Source organism: Pteropus medius, unplaced genomic scaffold (genome assembly GCF_902729225.1).
Source record: "Pteropus medius unplaced genomic scaffold, Ma_sr-lr_union100, whole genome shotgun sequence".
NCBI classification, from domain to species: domain Eukaryota; kingdom Metazoa; phylum Chordata; class Mammalia; order Chiroptera; family Pteropodidae; genus Pteropus; species Pteropus medius.
Window position 1 is genome coordinate 9,658,391 of NW_024344240.1, and position 21,476 is coordinate 9,679,866.

Here is a 21,476-nt window from a genome sequence, read left to right on the forward strand (position 1 = left end):
TCTCTGCCAACACATTTGAACATCAAAATCGAATAGAATTCAAGCAAAGCGAGCCTACCGGTGGGCTGGAGAGGTATACACAAAGATTAGTGAATAGTATAGCAGAACACCGGCACAAAAATTACAGTACTTAACAAGAAGACATACTGCATTTTATGCATACTGAAGCTCACTCTTAAAATTACAAAGAGCTTGTTGACTAGATTCATCAAGGCAACATTTTCTCAGCTCTCTAGAACCTACGTCTCCTCTCTTCTCAAATTTCTATCCCTCTTCCTCAAAAACCTTTCCTTCTGGTAACGGGCTATGGGATGTTTAACCAAGCCAAGAGAAACCTGCTTGGCATACCACCATCACCGATGGAAAGCACTCAATTTGTTGAATGAAGAACACACGTTACCGTGGGACCAATAAGCTCAAGTCCCTAGCCAGGCCGAAAACGCTGGCTCTACGGGTACTCAGGGAGGCGGCGAAGAAACCGAGGGTACACAGGGAAACACGCGGGCCCCAGCGGCGGAAGCGTTAACGCGAGATGGACAAACTTTCTCAAGGCACAATCTTGAGAAAAATTCTTGGCTCTTCAGATAATCTGGTAAGCACTCTTCACAAAAGCCTCCGTAGAGTTACCCTGCAGGTAAGCACGCTCGCAAATACTCCGACACCGAACGGTCTTGTTCCCGAGCGCGGCGGAGTTGAACGGCCTCACTGAGGTAGGGCGTCCATCCCTGTGATCGCAGCTCCGCCACCACAGCCCGCCTCACGGGCACTCTGCCCCAGAGCCTCCAAACGCAGGCAAGGTGGCGTGGAGGCTGAGATCCTACTCTCGCGGGATCTCTCCCAATCGCTACGGTGCCCAGGCCCCAGTCAAGACCTCGCGTTTTTTGAGCCTGGGGGCGGAGCGATCCCAGAGGGGGCGGAGCCGGATAGAGGCGTCCCCAGGCCTTGTTGACTTCAGCATCCTCGAGCGGCTCTCGCGCCTGAGGCTCTCTGCGCATGCCCAGGATTCCGACGACTCTAGAGGCCGCGACGGTCCGGCTTTCTCAGCTGCGGGTCCGGGCGCCGCCCCTCCCCCCGACGGCGGCGTTGGCGACTTTGGCGGCGTTGTTTGGCGGTGGCGGCGGTCGGCTGCTGCGGAGCCGGCCGAGTCTTAGCGCCTGACCCTGCGCGCCGCTGCGGCGGGTCGGACCGACCGCCTCGCCGCAGGTACTGCCGCCACCCGTGCTCGGGGTCGTGCGGGTCGGCGTGTTGGGCGTGCTTGGGTCAGGCGGGCGGCGGGGTGTCGAGGGAGGTGGGGAGATCCGCGGCCAAGGAGTTGAGGGGGTGAGGGATTGAGGGAGTCTGAGAGGTACGGAGCGGCAGGGAGGTCGGGGGCCAGGCGGCTGAGAGGGGCCGGAGGCGGACTGTCCTGTAGCTCTGGCCGGCTCGGGGGCCAAAGACTCCGCGACGCTGCGGTCCTCAGACACCCGCGGGCCTTTTCAGACCCACCCCGTGACACTGTTGTTGTTTTGATTTTGAAGGAAGAGAACCCAGCCTACGTAAGCTCAGGACAGCCTTGGAGGCCGAGGCTGGGGAGGGATTTAAGAGGCTAGACTAGGCGCTACGAACATTTTCTTACTTTCTGTTTTTCCGTGTAAGCGTTTACTACTGTTTAAGTGTGGTGCCCGCTAGTCCTTAGAATATTTTAAACAGTTTGGAGAGGACTCAAGTGTAGAAGAACCAGAGAGAGTAATTTTGCAAATTCAAGATTTCTTTTTTAACTCCTAGTACTGTTTTTGTATGTCCTCCTTTTAAAATTGGGAAATCATAACTATATTTTTAAATTAAAAATTAGAAGAATTGGGGTATGGAGGATAAAGTATGGTTTTACCAGTAGTTATTTTCTCCCAGTTATTTTTAATTACAAAAGTACTACGTACTATTTAAGAAAAAAATTAAGCAGCCAAACACCGGAGACGTCGCTACCTTCCCCCCCCACCTTTCCCCCCTGTTTATACCCATGGTAGCCAGTCTTCAAGTGTGATTAGCCATGCAGGGTTTTTCTGTGTGTATGATAAATATGTTTTAAAAGTAACATTGGGATCATATATAGTATATAGTTTTAGCCACAATATTCACAGATATTCTTCCATTTTATAACCTCATTCTTTTCAAAAGCTACATAGTTACACACTTTCTTATTGCTGAACGTTGTCTCCAAATTTTCTGTAATCTTTTAGCTTTTAAATAGCTTTTTAAAAGGGCTGAAACATTTTGCAACATAATGTGGTAAAACTTTCAGAATGTCTAAGGGCCAGATGGGGATACTTACACATATTAGGCAAGTTGAGTAATATGTTTACACAGACCTTAATGGTAGTTTACATGAGGCTTAGATGACTTCATAAAGCAGGTTACTAAAATAGTTTACTTTTTGAGTTTTGAAGTGCATTTTTCAAAGTAAATTTAAATTCCATATGGTCAGTTGAAAATAAATTCAATTCCTTAAACATGAACTGGTTCACGTGTGGTAAAAAGGTAAGGTAGAAGGCCAGTGGCTCAGAAGTTTGTATTTCATACAGGTTAAAAACCCTCAGAAAACAGCCAGGGATAAAATATTTTGATAGTAACCCATAGAGAGTAAGCCGTAAGCCGTAAGGGTAATAACTACACTATTAAGACGGAAAGCTAGGAACTCCCTATTACATTTTGTATTTCTGTGTGCAGAAGAGCTGGAGGCTTTGTTGGTTTAATCACTGATTTGTATTTATTAAAAATGTACTGTGTATTCATCTTGGTGCTAGCTTCCAGGGAAAACAACTGAGTAAGATAATCACAGAGAACACTCTGTCTGGTTCTAAACATGTATAGCCTGAAATCTTAGGCTCATTTGTGTAACATTTTATTATTTAGAGGGCTGTTTAAAAGGAATCCAAAGCATCCATGGCATTTTAGTTACCCCTGCTGGTAATATGCTCATATATTTTTCACAACAACATAGGTAGTATTCTCCCTATTCTATAGATTAATAAATAAAAGCTCTGAGAGATTAAACTGTTCAAGGTCCCATAGCTGTTTTAGTGGTGGTGACTGCATTAAACTCAGGTATGCTTAATCCAAGAACCTGCTTTCTACTCTGCCATGCTACCTTCCATTAATGAAGACTGCCTTAACATGTTCCTTAGAGACGTGAATATAATCATATGTAATAAAAAATAATCTAAAGGATAAATAGTGTGAAACTCAAATTGTTTATTTTTAGATGAGGTTTTTGGTGGTGTAATATTAAAATCTTAAATTCCTTGAACCAATGCCATTAATCAAGAAGATGAAGAGATGTGTTACTTTAGTCACTTCGCTTGATGCTCAGGTAAATTTGGATATGATAGTAAGTCGTAGTTTCTACAGGTGCTTTTGTTTCTTACAAACTTGAATAATCTCATTACATTTAACAAGTTTATGAACCCAGTTACACTATTTGTAAACTATAAACTGATGAAAAGAATAGAAAGAGGGCCCTAACAACATTAAAATGTGCTTATTTCATTTTTGGTATTTTAAAGTCCCTTAAAAATGCACGATGACAATTTAATAGGATTTGTGTCATAATATTATGTTACATTAATCTATTTTAGTTTTCCAGCAGATCTGACAACTGTGGTTTAAAGAAATATGGCAAATACTGAAGTTAATAAAGTATGGTCAGTTGTAACATGTACTTGAGGAAAAAACACCCATAGAGGGAAATATTTGAGCTTTTATTCTTGGCAATTGTTAAGGATAGTAATTGGATTCACATCTAAATGGCATATCTGCCATCTATTATCTCTTGGACATCTTAACACTGGATCTGAGTGGGTTTTATAGTTGTGGTACCCAACAATGTTTCTGTACCAGAAAGAAAGTTTATTTTCAACGTTAGCCTGAAAATCCTTTTGGGGACATATATTCCTGAGTAGCCAAAAATCAATAAACTATTTAGATCCTATGAATGCTAACAGAAGCATCAGGTATGAACTCCTGGTGGTTTAACTATAAAACAACTATTGTGATTTGTCATAAAAGACCTATTCCTTGACAGTTCTGTTTTTAAGGAAACTGGTTAAGATGAAAGAGAAGCTGAAATACAGGGAGAAAAACCTGAAAAATGGCTGTCAAGTAGACAAAAGGAGAGAGTTTCCTCAAAGAGAATAGGTCATCAGAGTCAAACCTGTAGATGGATATCAAAGAATATGAGAATTTAGACATTGTAGTTCTTTGAGCTTTGGCATACTGAAAAAATAGCTAATTATTGTCCTGTGTTAGAGGTGTGTTTTGCTGGAGGTTGACTTGGAATAAGGAACACTTCAGTAACTTGCAGGCTCTTAAAAACCTATAATAATCACATTATTGTAAATCAGTTCAGATTATAATCTAAAGTAAAAATGAGCATCTGAAGAGCTGTGGAATATGAAGTGCTGTGAAGTTCTTGTCTTCGTTATTTCTCCAAGCCATTATCTCAGACTTGTCCTTTTTGCGATTTTTGTTCATTTTTTAATCTCATTTCTTAAATACAGGTGCTACTTTAGATTGAGTTCTCATCTTTTTTAGAGGTTTTTTTTTTTTCCCCCCTCTTTTCTGGCCCTACGCAAACCCACGGTTTCCACTGTTCATTCTGTTCTGTTTGTCGAGGCCACAGTTCTGCATCACCAGCCTCATTTTCTTCTTCTGCGTTCACACTTGACTTTTGTGGTTCTCCTTGTTAAACTCTTTAAGTGGCTGTCATTTTTTTTTTTAATCTTGAATCAGTAGATTTAAAATTCAGCTGTTTCCTTTGTAAATTTAATAATTTCTCTCATTTCCTTGTTTATATTAATGAGTTTAAACATTTTCTTAGGCTCAACATCAACGATCATTTTTAATTCTTCATTCTCTCCTTTTTTTCAGAATTTTTTTGTCATTTTATTGCATTGTGGTACCTGATTCTCCTGTCTCTGTTCTATTTTCCCAGCAGCTAAGTACTTTAAATCCTTTTGCCTCAACTTCCATTAACAGGAGACATCCCTAATCTCTAGATTTTACCATTTATCATGCATACTGTTATCAAATTAATTGTTCTAAATGCAGCCCTGATCATGTTTTCCCTGCCTAACAGTAGCCAAACAGTGATTGAATGCTTTATCAACCATTATCCCTCTTTGTTCTAATTGGTCCTCATAATAGTTTTACATTGTAAGTACTATTATCCCACTTTACAGATGAAGAAATTGAGTCATTAGCCTGAAGGTGTTGCTAGTAGGTAGAACTGGAATTTGAATCTTAAGCACGTCCTAACTTTCAAATCTGTTCTTGACATACTGCAGATCAACTCTGGAATAAAGTCCTTGTTCCTCAGTGTTACTTTCCAAAATGGCATTATTTGGCCCCAGTGCTCCTTTTCAAATTTATTTCTTGTTTCATTCAAACTTAAATTTACAGTCTTTCTGTAAAAATAAAGTAAAATTTTTTAGCTTCTCATGCATTTTCACTTCTTGGGATTTTCTTCCTGTCTCATCTCTGCCTTTTGAAGTCTTCCATGTACAGACTAGCTTATATACAATATTTCACGACAGCTTCCTCTTCCCCGACTGTATGGTAGTAAGGTCTCCTCTCATTCATATAATTGTTTAACTTCTTAATAACTTTCTACTCTGAATTTATTTTTGAGTACTCTAAAGTAGTAATTGAATTATGAAATGCTTGAAAGCAGAAAGCATGTCTAATTGTTCTCCCATTGGATGCTCAAGAAATAATGTGCGAACAAATATGAAAATGATCACTGGTCAGGTCAGGAGCTGCTTTAATGGCATTTAAGTAGTATTTGATTTTAGTCGCTAGATGGCACACGATAGTTTATTGGCGTTTTTATTTGTATATGTAACAAAACCAGATTTTTTTTTTTTTGTAGGATATCAGGTGAGTTTTTATTTTCAGATTGATTACTAGGTAATTATGATAAGCTGTTTATTTTTAAAAAATTCAGTTTTTTCCCTGTATGACATGTCTCATTGTTATAGTATATAAATTTTTTTAACAAGTAGCTTGACATTTGAATAATTTTCCATACTGTTGAATTTGACACATTTTCACATGAACTATATAATATTTTCATAAGCTCTCTAGCCTCACATTTTCTTCTGTGCTGATATGGATATGAAAAATAGAATAAAATTATGTCTATACTGCAGTGTCATTTTATTCCTTTTGGTGATATCAGGAAGCTTCAACTATGTGATCAGCTGAAATGCCCTCACACAGATTATATGTAACTCTTTGCTTCATAAAGATCCATGTGAAATTTTGGAGTTACTGAATCTCTCAAGGTTAATAGTTACCATGAAGAAGTTACAGTGATATATTTCTCCAATATTTTAACCTCTACATCCTAGGTTGTATTATAGTTTAACCACTTAATAAGTAATTCCTGCTTTATTTATAATCTTTGCTGTTAGGAATTGCGAATGTAGGAAACCTTGGTGATGGTGGTGAGGGTGACATTTGATTTTTTCTTTTTGGAATGCTAAATGCATGATTAGAAAGGAATGAGATTGATTCTCTAATTAATTGGTCAGTATATTTGCTCTCAATTTTATAAAGTATTATAATCGCAAGTACTTTCCTGAAGATAAAAGTTTTAAGCAAGTTTGAAATCATTGATTTTTAAAATAGATAACCGTCACATAGTTCAAGTGGTACAAAAAGTTTTATAAACTGAAATTGTCTCTTCCTTAGCCTTTCACTTTCCCCACTGGGAGGTAGCAACTCATCTCTGGAATGATAGGAAAGAAACAATTTATTTGTATAGAAGTAAATATGAGTAGGTGACCTTTTTTTTACACTTACATAAAGATGAGTTGCACTGCAAACCTTTTTTCATTTGTGTCTTTCACTCAATATCTCTCTAATATTCCATATTGGATAAAGAACTTCATTCTTAAAAAAATTTATAGATCGAATATAATTTATTTGTCCATATTCTCTATGGATGGCATTTAGATTGTTTCCTTTTTTTTTTTTTTTCCTGTTACACCTGTTGAGGCAGCAGTGTGAAGGAAGAAAATAAGTAGATTTTTCCTTGTGGGGCAAATAAAGTTTGAAATTTGAATTGGATGTTCCTTGGCAGGAAATGAAATAGATTCCTTTTCTGTCCTGATGCTTAATGGGTAAGTGAACAGAGAGGAGGTTGGAATCATGGAAGATGCTAGAATCCGTAGTTGGCAATTGAATTGGAAGGTTAGGGATGGCCTTGGTTGGTAACAGCTCCTATGACCAGTTGTCTGCTCTGGGCAAGAGTCAACCCTGCATGTATTGAGTTCTGTGCTTAGAAGTGATACTAGCCATCTGGAAACTGGTCTTTGGGACTATGGGCTATAATAGTATATTTAACATAGGAAAATCTGTTCAGGGGATGAATTAAGATCCTTGGATCATCTAGAAAGAAATGTCATGGCCTAAGGTGCAACATATTTTCTGTAATTTTTTTGTAGAATTATATGTTCAAAAATAAGATTTAAACTATGAACTAAATGAAGCTAAGCAAATTCCTTCAGTAAACCTCCGCCATCCACATGTTTCATGTGGGTTGCTTGGGTAATAGTTTTTAAACAGTGTGGTGTGAATCCTTTCAGGCTTTTTTATGTAAACAAAAATCATATAGTCATGCATCTTAAGAATGTCAATCAGAATCTTATTGAATAACAATAAGGATGATAAAATAATTTTATGAAATAAATGAATAGATGATGATGGGATATAAGGTAAATAGTGAATGCTATTTGGTTCCTTCAGACCAGGATGTTATAATTACAGAGCATTACTTTGTAAAGTAAAACAGCTACTTAGTTTCTGTACCTGGTCTATCTGGCTACTCCTAGCAAGTCATTTCAAGTTTCCCAAGATGTGCTTTTAATTAGCAGTTTTGACTTACTGAATAGTGATATGTTATTTTTTCTTCATTTTTTAATCATTCTGTGCTGCGAATGGGATTTGAGTGTTTCTGATAGGCATCAAAAATAGTTTTTAGATATTTGATAGCTAGGTCATTTCTTTTTACAGTTATACTGTATATGCTGCCTAGGTCTGTATGTTTAGATTTTTTTTTTTAACGCAAGTAAAAGGTCATTTGTTTTTGCATCTGTCCCCATCTAATAGCAGTAGGAATTCAATATAGAAAGACTAGAAAATATGGATAAAGTAGAAACAGATTATCAGCATATTATCACTAAGGGATAGTATGTCCTTTAGTTAGTTCTGAGAGACTTCTATGTTAACGAGAACACAACTAGAAAAGCCCAGCTTTATACATTTTGTTGCCATATAAGGCAAATAGATTTGATGATGGAAGCATGGAAAATGTGAGTGCTTGAGTTTTCACTGACCTAGATACTTTGTTTGGTAATCACAGCTGTGGTAGGGCCTCAACTTAGCATGTCAGGTGATCTGTGCACATATATGGCCAAGCACTTGACAGTTTAGCTGTTGGTGATGGGAGCTACAAGTGTGTTGGTGGATGGATCAGTCAAGTGATCTCTCCCTGCTTCTGGGTTACCAGTTTAGAGCTTTGGTTTTGATCATATGTCATTGTATTTTCATAGTTCATCTTTGAAATACTGACTTCAAGTTTGTTAGAAATATTTAGAAATGCCATAGTTCAAAAAATAAACACAAAACAATTTTCGTTACAGTAATTAGGATGGTTTATTTTATCCCTGTGACTCTTGTAAGTCCTAGTACTCTGCTTCCATGTTTTCGTAGTTTCTTGATGACTACAGTGGATTTTAAAATCCTTGGTCACCTTTCTATTTAAATATAAGAACAAATTTTGGAACACATAAAGGTAGTCATTATAGTTTGATCAACTGTCAGTGGTCCATGTATTGTAAATACCATCCTAAAAGAATTACTTTAAATACTTGTAAACCATTTTAATGGACTTGACTTTTTTTCTGCAAATAGAATGATTTGGATCTCTTTATGAACCAGAGAAATTGGAAAAATAAAAGATTTAGACTTTTCTGTGATTCACTTAAATATCTTTGTACTGTAACCATGAAATTAATTTGGATCTAGAGGAAAGAGAGAGAGAGAAATCACCATAGACTTATAAAGTAGTTGAGCTACTTGATTATGGCAAAAAAGCTTTATATAAGCTTTTTCTTGTTGAAGAGTTCAGTTATTACTGTATTTTAATAATACAGTAATAACTGGTTTTATTGTATCTAGATAATAAGATGAATGCAGTTCATACTAATAAATTTTTATGTCTGTGATTACACACACACATACATACACATACATGTAGACACAGCTCCAGTAGGCATTGTTCACATAGAATACAACATAATTGGCATTCCCTGTACTGCTTCAGGAAAACTCATACTATGTTCGTTTGAATGGTGCTTCCTCGAATTGTGCAATATAAAATTGTAATATCTTTAGATGCTTTAACATTTTTTTGTTTTCATAGAACTTTCTATTTATTTAATCTTAACAGTCTTGTCAAGAGGCAGGCAAGTATCATTCTCATTTTATAGATGCGTGAACTAAGACAAAGTTACTTCCTTTTCCTGAATCTGTCTTCTTTTTTTATAAAATGATATATAGTGTTTAAGGACACTGGACTTGGTGTAAGGTAGGTCTAGAACTCAACCCTAGTTCGGCCTCCTAAGCAAGTTATTTAATCCCTTTCTTTGGTTTCTCATTCTTGAAAATAATATTAGAGTTTTGTCAAGGTTGATTTAATGTCTTTAAAACAGGCTGGACCTTTAAATGCAGTTAAGTACTCAACAAATGATAGTTGTACTAATAACAAAGGTAATATTTTTTGAGTCATACTACTTTTTAAAGATTATGAGATTAACCAACACTTGGCAGAGAGCAAGGGACCTAATACAGTGGTGGTATTCATTTAATTAAAGGCCAGACTTGGGGGCAGTCTCACCATCAATACTGTGGACATGGAGAGCAAGGAGTTAAAAAAAAGGGCCTAAGGATAGCAAGAACAGTAATTGATTACAGTCAAGGACAGGCAGTTGAACCACATTAGGTCTAATATAGTTGTATGTAAAATAAAGCAGATTTGAATCTTCTAGTCACACAAGAAATGAGATATTACTGCATTGAAAGGGACAGAAAAAAATTCTAAATTGTGGAGTATTTATACAGTACCCATTGGCCTCTGAGGTGTTCTTGCCATGCCATTATCACTAATGTTTCTTGTAATGATTTGGAACCACTAAGAAATGGTTGAATTATGTTGGATATTCTCTAAGGCCATGGAAGTGTTAACACTATATATAGAAAGACTTTTGTTAATTTGTTTTTAATCTTTGAAACTTAAAGGAGGCATCTTTCAGTATCTAACAGTTCTTTTTCCAGTAGTGCTAGATAAAAATAACTTTATTTTACAAATTTGAATATGTACATTATTTCATTTGATTCTTAAAGCTGAGTTATAGTTGATGGTAAGATTAATGGCTGGTATGAAGTTAATGGCCACTGTTATGGTAAGGGCCAGGAGTTCAAATCTTCATAAATATGTTTGATTCTGGGCTTTTTTTCTTGCTGATAGCCCAAAGCTTGTTTAAAAAGTTTAGTGTCTGCTTGCCTCCTTTTGTACGTGTTAGTGCCTTCTGTTCCATAGAGCATTATTAAAATCAAAGCCTACTCCTAAATGTCTTAATTTCCTTTTGCCTAGTATGTCTACCCATTCATTTTTAGTGATACACAAAAAGCATTTACCTGCAGGGCAGTCTGTTCTTAAAAGGGTGCTCCCTCTTGAGGCCAACCTGGAATCATGCTACATTAAAGTTTGGACAATTTTGGATTTGCTGCAAATATCTTGGTGGTTATCAAAAGCTAAGAAAAGGTCAAGGCTATCATGTGCAGAGTTTTATTCATGCTGAATTGAATTTCTTATAAGTACTCAGAATGACTCTGTAGTAGCTTTCCACTACCCTAAAAGGTCAGGAGTTAAGCAGGAATAGTCATAAGCAGTTTTAAGCTTGATCTTTATATTTAGGCACAATTTTTCCCAATGGTGTAAGATAGTAGAAATATTGAAAAAATATTTTGTGTTACTGTGTCCAGGGGTTTGGTCTGGGCAAACATTCTGTTTTATAAGATAAAATGATTACGTGGTTTAATAATAACTAAACCGAAAGGTTGATTGTTTTATTTGTTGCCATGTTTCCATTTGTTACTACAGATTGAGTTTCAGGATCTTCATAAAGTTTTTGTACAGTTAGTCTATGGTATAGTTATTCCCTCAGAGAACTTGAGGCTGTCTTAAAAATGTTGCCATTCATTATATATGAGACAATAAATTCAAGTTCTATCAAGGAATAAGAGTGTATCTTGCCAGCGATTATCCTTGTGATGTGTTATTTTTTCCCTGTATTTGTGGGTGAGAAATAGGAGAGGTGGAATGGATTAGGGCTGCAGATGTACACATTTAAAGTGGATTTGTTTAAGTCCCTATGGAGCAGCATTCTGTTGGAGAGTAGAGGACAAATAAAGTTTGGGTGGTATAATAAACAAATAATTCCTCCCTCCCCCAAAGATTTTCATATTTTAATCCCTGGACCTGTTACTTTATATGGCCGAAGGGAATTAAAGTTACTAGTCAGCTGACTTTAAGATAGGAAAACTATTCTGGATTATTCTGATGGGCTTAGTGTAATCACAAGATTCCTTAAAAGTGGAAGGAGGAGGCTGAGTGAGGAGGACTCAGCTGGATGTTGCTCTTTTTGAAGATCAAGGTCATTGGCCAAAGAATGAATGATGGACACTAGACGCTGGAATATGCAAGAGAACAATCCCCTCTAGAGCCTCCAGAAGAGAATGCAGCCCTGTCTACACCTTGCTTTTAGTTTAGGCCAGTGAGATCTGTTAGATTTCTGACCTACAGAACTGTAATAAACTACAGTTTTAAGCCATTCCATTTGTAGTACTTTATTATGGCAATAATAAGAAACTAATTCAGTTAAGTGTATTGTGACCATTTGATTTAGGGAAATGATTGCAAAGCAACCTCTTCATCCAATAAAATATTAGTATGACATTTACAAAATTGATGAAACTAGTGTTACTGTGTTAAAAATAAATAAACTGGTGCTACTTGAGCCCTGCTGCATGGAATTTCCTGTCATTTTTGCAGCATCCCGAAGGTACCTCTCAATTTCCACAGCTTCTTTATTTATTGATAAAAGTGGTATACTGGGCAGGTGAATCAAAATGATATAAAGGATGCTATTGGAGTTACAGTAATCTAGCTAAAATTGATAAGGATAGTGACAATGAGATTTTCAGTAAGAGGAATGGGAGTAATTGAAAAGAGTGGCTAGTTTGAAAGGTGAGGGCCTATGTAGAAGGTTTTGGTTTCAGACATATTAAATTTGAAATTATGGTGGGAACCCCATCCCTGGGAAATTAATCTAGAAACTTATCAAATACATTGGAAATTTTATACTAAAGAGCAGGATGATTTTGAATCAGCAGAGCAAGAAAAAGGAGAAATATTTACCTGCCCTAAAATCCCTGAGGCAATATGTTGGAGAAAAGCAGTGACAAAATTAACAGCTGTTTAAATTGCTTTTCTGGCAGACAGAAGCTGAGGTCCTTGTACATTTGCTACATGGAACCTTCAATTTGGGTGAAAGTCTCATACTAGAAGAAGTTGTACATAACCTTTGTTCTCAGTAGGAAAGAAAGATTATGTCTGTGCATTCACTGTAAAAACACAAAAATGAATTTCTATTGTAGACTCGCTAGCTATACAAAATGGAGAGGTTACAGTAAGGTAGTTGGATAAAAAAAATTAGTAAAATTATTATCTTTGAAAGTATTTTTGTTCCTGCAAAACACATGTCTCCTACTCAGCACACATTAAAATAAATCAAATACCATATATAAACTTAAGACTACCTTGTAATTATCACTCTTCTTTGCTGTTCAGTTATTTCATTTTTAGTACAGTAGCTAAGTATGTCATTTACTGTTGCTCTCTTCCAGAATTGTTTTCTGCTAAATGAGTGATATAACAAATTTATTGAATTCTTTAGTGCTTGTTTACATATTTAATTTTTCCTCTGTGTTCCTACAACTTTGGGGCGGCTTTATTCCAGTGTTTTATGATGGTCTTTTTCTTCATTATTTGAGATGCCACTAGCAAAAAGTAACCTTTACTATTGCTTGTCTCTAGCATTTGTCTCAAGAATTTGGCTTTGCTTTTTCTCTGCTCCTTTATTCCTTTGTGAATTTCTGTTTTTAGCTTGCCTACTATGCCTACATCAACTTTAATGAGTTTTTTTCAGTGGTTTTATTTTGTCCTTTTCCAAGTGTGCTAATAATCATGGAGGAAGAAAGAAACAGGGGTACCAGAAAGATCATCTGCTTCAGCTCAGAAACTCATGTTTCAGCTGACTCCCAGGACATGAGGCCACTAAAGCATCCTCCTGTCTAAAAGTTTGATGTTTTGATGAATTTCCTGAGATGGCCAAATTGGCAGCCGCTGCCCTTGGTTCTGTTAGCTCTTCCATTTCCCTCTGTGATCAGGATGGACAGCTCTCGTAACACAGAAAAGCTTGTAACAATTATTTAATATTTTGCTAAAAAACTAAAACACCTAAGTACTTAGAAGTTAAAAAAAAAAAGAGGGGTTAGTGTTTGCAGGATATAACAATTTAAGTCAAGTCAAAGGAAATGTGAAATGTTTTGTCTGGTGAAGTATCAGGATCTCTTGTGTTCTCAGTTCATTTTACTGCCTAACTTCTTGTCTTTCATTCTCCAAATGATGTGAGTATATAGTCTCTCTGGTTTTCAGGATTGTATCAGTGAAATCCCAACAAGAAAGAGAAACCACACAGTAATTTGAACATAGAGAATTTAATATAAAGAATGATTAACTGTAACAGGATTGGTTAGTAAGTAAAGAGGACTCTAAAGAGTATAAAAATAGATAATAAGGAGCAGCCACTATCTCTAAGGGCTATAAATGAGCACCTAAGGAACAGGCCCATCCAGGGCTGAGATCTAGACCTTGTTGAGAGGGTGTGTACTCACTATGGGTGTGAAGTTGCTGCGGTGCCTCCTTAATGGAGAATTTGCCCAAAATCTCCCTGGGGTGCCAGGGAATGATGTTCACAGAGAGGTTTCACCAGAGGCTGTCTTCTGAAAACCCCCTAAGAGCTAGAGAACTCATATACTGAAGGAGCCAGCCAAGCAGCTAGCTAGTTTCCTCCTAATAGTAATCTCCCTACTTCCCATCCTGAGGATACTGAAGTATCAACTTTTCTACCTTTTGGGGGAGACTGTGTCATATCTACTGCAGTCTTCTCTGGTTCCCAACTTAACCATAGTAACATTAATTGAAACCACTGAAAATTACTTGTAAGTTTTAATACTTTGTGATAATAGTTTTGATATCATAGGTTTATCTTTCTCTGGCTGTTGCATTTCTTCTTGATTTGCTTTTATTTTGAACTCTTGACGCATTTACCTTGAGCTTTTTTTTTTTTTAATGTAGTATTACCAACTAAATTGTAAGTTCCTTAAGCCTTTTGTCTCTTCTCCAATGAAATGTACCACAAAGGAGGCTATATAATGCAGTGGAGTATATAACTTACCTAGTGCATAGATACGTGTGCTATTTTTTTCCATATTTTAAATAACTGGGAAATAAATTATTCATTAGTTGCAGGCTTTGAATTATCTCCTCTTTGTTATAAGGCACACCAGTCTCAGAGGCAAAACAATCCATGGGGTCTGTGTATCTCAAGTATTGGTCTCACCCTTTCATTTTGATTAAATGAATGCCATGCCAAAGATATTTTACTCATTTAGTCTCTTTCACCATTTACTGATTGTTTTCTGTATATTAGACTGTCTGCCAAGTCAGTGGTACCCACCCTTTTTGGCACCAGGAGCTGGTGCTCCAATGAGAATCTAAAGCCTGATGATTTGGGGTGGAGCTGAGGTGGCGATGCTACTGCTGGGGAGCAGTTGCAAATACAGATGAAGCTTTGTTCACATGCCCGCTGCTCACCTCCTGCTGTGCAGCCCAGTTCCTAACCAGTGCTGGTCCGTGTCCCCGGGAGTAGGGGACCCCTGTGCTAAGTGCTAGACATAAACAGGTATTTAGTATATAAAGCCTTTCCTTTAAGAGACCATAGTCAAATGGGTGGGAAGCAGAATAATAACCTTGTGGAGAGGTGATAGATATATTTAAGGCATTTGGAGAGCATTGAAAAAAGGCACTATTATGTGTCCCTGCAAGATTTGTATTGAGGAAGCCTTAAGCCCTACTGTAGCTATTTTTGACAATGGCTTCACTAGGGAAGTAATTAAGGTAAAGTGAGGTATAAATGGTGAGCTTTGATTCATTAGTGTCTTTAACAAAAGATGCTAGAGAGTTTGTTCTCACACACAAAGGAAACGCCATGTGAGGAGGACACAGGGAGAAGGCAGCCATACAAGACGAGAGTACTCACCAGAAACTGACCATGCTGGCATCTTGACTTTGGATTTCCAGACTCCAGAACTATGAGAAAATTTCTGGTTAAGCCACCTAGTCTTTGGTATTTTGTTATGGCATTCTGAGATGACTAAGATAAGCATCTAAGTGTTCTGGAAATGGGCTTTGAGAAGATTTCTAGGAGGGGATTCCTTCTCGTAGAATGACTGAGAGAGAATTGTTGATTACTAGGCTTCTGATAAATTTAGTTATTTAGTAAGGTACTTAAATTCTAATAATGAAGTAGACAAAATCAGGTCTGTCATTCCAAATGGAGGTTGAACTCATTATATTCTGCCTGCGGATGCATGTGCAAATGCAGCCATATTTGTAATACTGTTGTCAAGTGGGATGGAGTTATTAGCATGGAAATCTGGGAACTTAACTGCTTCTGTCTCATAACCTATTTTTCTGTGGAAGATGAAGTATGGCCATTTGTTGAATAGAGACCCCAATCTTGTGAGGATGATGACAGTGCAAATGAGTTTGCTGTGGGGAATGGGAGCCAGAGGTGAATAAAAACACAGAGGTATTGCTGGATCTTACTGAAATTCCATTTGAGATTGAGGAACACAAATCTAGTGGTACCAGTCCAAGTAGTGGATTTCTTTCCTTGGTAGCAATACATAACATAAAAGACTTCACAGAGTATGGAGATTATTGGATTGGTCCAAGGTCGAGTTTGCAAGAGGAGTGAGGCAGAAAGTTAGAATGAGGGGTTTAGAATAATGGAGAGTTCGTGAGTGAAGCCATGTTCATGGGACCTATTTGCTTTGGGAAGAAAGTGATAACTGGTGTCAGCAAGTTATAGCCTATGTGCCCACTGCCTGTTTTTGCATAGCCTACAAACTAAGAAGTGTGTTTATATTTTTTAAGTGGTTGGAAAAATTAAGAATATTATGATGTGAAAACTATATGTAATTTGTGTCTATAAACAAACTTTTGGAACACAACCATACTCCTTCATTTACATGTTGGTAGTGGTTGTTTTTGCTTGACAGGTAAAGAGTTAAGCAGAAACTATGGCCTGCAAATCCTAAGATATTTACTATCTGGCCTTTGATAGAAAAAGATTGCTAGAGGACTAGTGACACTGAAGATTAACTTAATTAGAAAAAGAATGAACAAATTACATGTAAGATGTAATTGTGGAATAAAAGAAGGATTCAGAAGTTAGTGGGTGGGTAGGTCTTCAGAGTTTAAGGAGAGTGTATTTGTTACCTTTGAAGCTCGAATGGTTACCGAAGATTCCCAGAATGATCCTAAAGAGTTGGGGATCAGAGAAGACTATAGTTGAGTTGCCAGAGGCCCCTCTAAAAATGGAAGAGTTGATACTTCAGTGTCTTCAGTATGAGAACTGGGGAGATTATTATTGATAGGAAAAATGTAATAAAAGTGCAAAACAGGTTCTCTTACACCTTTTCCAACAAGAGTGTTTTTTAAAAATCTATCAATCTTTTAGGGTTTCATAAACATGTATATGTTTTCTATATATATACATCTATATATACATATACATGTATATGTGTTTTCTATAGCTTCTATATTTTATACATATACATGTATATGTATATATATTTGTGAATGTACATATATTTTTTTCTCTTACTCGAATCATGACTTTACACTGATTACTCCAAGTCCATCCAATCTCACAAGGTATTTTCCCAAGGTCTCCCAGTCATTCTATGCTTTGATATCTCTCAGAAACACCACAGAGTAATTGAGATCTCATTGAAAATTGGCACCTAAGATCCAAAAGATTTTTTATTAGTATTAGATAGACATGTTTTTATTTTTTTAATTGAAGAAATGATTTTAATTTCTAATAGACATAATTTTTTATACATTTGATAAATATTTTTTGAAATGGGAACTTTTTTTGTGTGTGGATTAAGTAGGTTTGTATTAAATAATAGAAACAGGTAACAGGGACTGTTATAGGCTGTTTACATGTATTATCTCAGATACTTTTGAAATAAATTCTGTGAGGTAATTATTGTTAATATCGTTTTTTACCACGTAGCAGCTGAGCCCTAGAGAGGTGAATTATGTTTTCTGAGGTCACGTAGCTAGGAAGTTGTAGAATTATGGTTCTGACCTACAACCCAAAATGTATTATATGATCCTTTAAGTATAATTTTTATTTATATTGAAAGCACATCGTTAGAATGATTCTTAATGGAACATATAACTTGATAATGAAATAATAATTTGGTATACTAACATGTATTCTACAAATGATCCTTCTAAGAATAGCAAATGAGTAAAGTAAAATTAACAATATTCTTGTTGATATAAATCCTGTTGAGTTCTAACCAAAATTTTACGTCGCTGAGTTGTGTGATTCACCATAACCTGTGTGGATTCAGAATAGGCATATTTACTCATTATTACATGATTTTTGTCTGGAGATTGATGATAATTCATGAACTTTCTTGGGAAGAAAGTAACAACAAGAATAAAAATAGTCAAATAGGAACACAATGATTTTAGCTATCCGACTTTTATTACTATGTTTAATATAATAGTTTAATTTTTGGTATTTTTTTTTTCCTTACAATCTCCCACAAGCTGTCATAAGTCAGGATTTAGTAATATTGTTCGCTCCCAATAACTAAAATACTGAAATTAAGAAAAATTTTAATTTTTTTTAAAAGAAAGCATTATGCTCACTTAGTTTTAAGAAATCTAAAAGGGATAGATTAGGTTTTTTGCACTTATATATTCTAATGTTTTAATAGATTTTTCTCTTGTCTAAAATAATTAAATAATGACTTATGAAACATGTGTTTCTTTCCAACTTATGTGATCTTGGACAAGGCAACTGCTGGGACTCAATTCTTTATCCATGAAATAGAGTGATCTCTTCTGTAATTTTTACCTAATAAGCTGTACAAATTGACCTTAGATTCTGGAATATGGTCTCTGAACCCTCCATGCCTATCATGGTTCCTGAGTCATAAATAAATGATCAGTTTTTATTTATCGAATAAGGAAATTACTAGATGAATTCTTTGTGCAAAACACTTAAAAAGTAAAATATCAAAATGTAAGATAATATTAATTGCTTTGATAAACTTTCAAACATTGAGTATTTTAAAATATATTGTTAAACATAATTTTACTCACATAATTTAACTATTATTTATACTTAGAAACCCAATCTAATTAGCATAATAGTTCTCTATGTTATTAAGAGTCTTTAGTTCTATGAATTCATTTTAGCCAAATGCAAAGTAATTGTTAGACATTTGCCTGAAAATACACACTAACCATTTAAAAGATTAATTTCCTTGAACAAAGACTGTCTATGTGAACTGAAGCCATCCATTGACATTCTCTCCTCAATGTGCCTGTGTCCTACTCCTTGCTGGGCCAATAGTGAAGATATTGTTAATGCAGCCTGAAGGGAGGTACTGAATTATAGTTTCTAAAGCTTTCACAAGCATTTTGGTTATTCTGTTTGGACCATTTTGTCCAAATGAGTTTTTTTGACTCTAGGAACCATCGATGACAAATTAATCATTTAAACTTAAGGTGAGCTTCCTATCACTTACTTTAGACTCTGTAGCACTATTATGATCTTATGACAATTCTTTTTTATGGACTTCTTAAACTTTCTCTGGGTCATAAATAAAAATAAGGATAAAAATTATTTGTCCCAATAAATGAAATGAAACTATAGTATCAGTGTGGATTTGTGTATACGTGCGCGCATGCCACTTTTCTCAAGGGTCTCAGACCTACATTTTTAGTTGTATTTTCTTCTGATAATGTGAATATTGGTTGTAGTGTATGACATAAAATCTATGAATAAGTCCAAAACATCTCTGTGTTATTTGGGAAATGTAGAACAAATAATTTAGTCTTTTTTTTTTTTCTCCATTCGTATGGTGTAGGAAATACCTAGGGTAATTATGAAATTATATGAGTTGGTAATGAAGAACTTTGAAAATTAAGAATTATATATAACTAGATATTTTGTTTTATGCAACTTTTATTAGTATCTGTCCATAGGAAAATAATGATCATTTTTCTATTTGTATAATAAATGCACTTGGACTTTTGAAAGTTTTTAAAAGTGCCCTCAGTAGAATTTGATATAATATAGTGACTTTGTCTTCCAGATGGAAAAAACAAAACTAGAAAAGATAATGGCTTGCTCAAAATCATATAGTGTGACAGTGGCAATCTTTGCATTTCACAGTATGTTAAGATGTAGAAAGAGTATCTTGTGAGCTTGTTTTGGTTTACTCAGTGACATAATAGTGGAAGAGAAAAGCTACAGATCATTTGATGAGTAGCTCCCATGTTGTGTAATTTTGCTTAGAAATATTTTTAAAAATTTAATTTGAATATTCTGTGTGAATTCATAATTTTTCAAATAAAATAAATCCCACTTTGAAAGCCTGAGCAAGAGGAGCTAAAAATGTGTACTTTTTTTTATCTCATGCTTCTCTCTTGATCTCAGTACATCCTAAGAAGCATCGTCAGTCAACGGACTGAAACCAAAAAGCTCAGCTACCATTTCAGTGTTTTGGTTCAGACTTTTTCTGAGTTAGAAGAGATAAACGACTTACCTGTTTTAAAGGTTTTTCTAGGCTGTGGCTCCTGTAAGGATTTTTTAAAATTGTGTTAAGGATGGTTAGTATAGCACTTCTTATATTTCTTGAAAAATTGAAAGATGTTGAACAGTAATGCTGAAATCTGAGTCAGTACTCTTTGAGGATTGATTTTGTTAGCTCAAAGATATATGGAACTTTGCACGTTGAGGGCGTTTGTATATGGTTGAGGTTGTGTTTGGGAATTGTGCAGTGATATGGGTTTGAAGAGGTCATATATTCAGATCTTTAAAAGAAGAGGAGAGACTTTTTAGAGTTACATGATATCCTATAATTTTCAAAATAATAACATTTTAGATTGATTTGCTTCATATCTTGCTTTAAAATTTTTTTTTCATATTCCATTATTATAACCTCATATTCTATGACTTAAACTCTCATAGAACTACTACTAACCATTGTTTTTCCATCTTCTTGGAGTTCATGCTGTTCTCCACTGCTCCAGGGTGAGAATAGGAAAATTAAAAGTATGAGGGGGAAGGTGGAGAGAAAAAATAGGCATTAGAAGCAACACTGGAATAGTGGAATTGAGAATATAACTGAAGTCTATATGTGAATATAGGCATCTTAAAACTTGCCAAATATCAAAATATAGAATGTGGATACTTCCAACAGAAAACTTTCTTTTGCTTAAATTATTTGTAGTAGTGAATTGAAGGGTTAGGGGAGTAAACAATCAAATTATTTTGAGATGTGATTTATCAGTTGTCTCATCAGATGGAGATTCCAGAGTTCAAGGGATATAGATAAAAAAATATACCTTCATTTTGCTGTAGCGAATGTTCAAATTTGAAAGGATTTCCTAAAGTAGAAACCTAGAAGTTACTCTCACAGTGTTTTACATTTATTTGCAATTTATTAAATGCTAAAACCTTTACAACTGTGATGAATATTTTAAATATAAAATGTGATTTTACCTTCATTATTTTATCTTATTGAGTTTACAATCTGGGCAGAAAAGATGTGTCGAACCAAAGAAAATTATACAAGAGAGATAATTTTTGCTAAATTACATAACAAATGCTCCATCAGCAAAAACAAAAATTAGCACAGGCAGAAGTTAGCTAGTGAAGTTACTAAGAAGAGATTAGGTCCCTGACTGCGACGTGAGCACAGAAGGGCAGTTGGTCCTAATTTAGGCGCCTCAGCCTAGTTTATGGCCCAGAGTGTGACAGAAGGTACTGCTATTTTTTTTTTTACATTAACCTCTCTATTTCAGTCAGCTTATTTGTGAATGTGTGTATTCTTTTGGCTTCTATATACAGTGTTCTTTGGTTTTTCTTCTTGACACTGACATTTCTAATTTCAGGATTTACATTTATTTTTGCTCTGTAGTTCTGTCTTAA

General features: G+C 35.7%; 1 protein-coding gene across 3 annotated transcripts in view; it reads left to right on the plus strand.

Annotated features, from left to right (window-relative positions):
- Nucleotides 1-1,069: 1,069 nt before the first annotated feature.
- PCMTD1 (protein-L-isoaspartate (D-aspartate) O-methyltransferase domain containing 1) overlaps nt 1,070-21,476 on the plus strand; it is a 65,058-nt gene continuing 44,651 nt past the window's right edge. For 2 of the 3 annotated variants that reach the window (XM_039868964.1, XM_039868962.1), the window contains exon 1: nt 1,070-1,203. The gene's annotated coding sequence lies outside the window, so the exon portion shown is untranslated. The remainder of the gene's footprint in view (nt 1,204-21,476) is intronic. The other variant, XM_039868961.1, reaches the window with a different exon arrangement.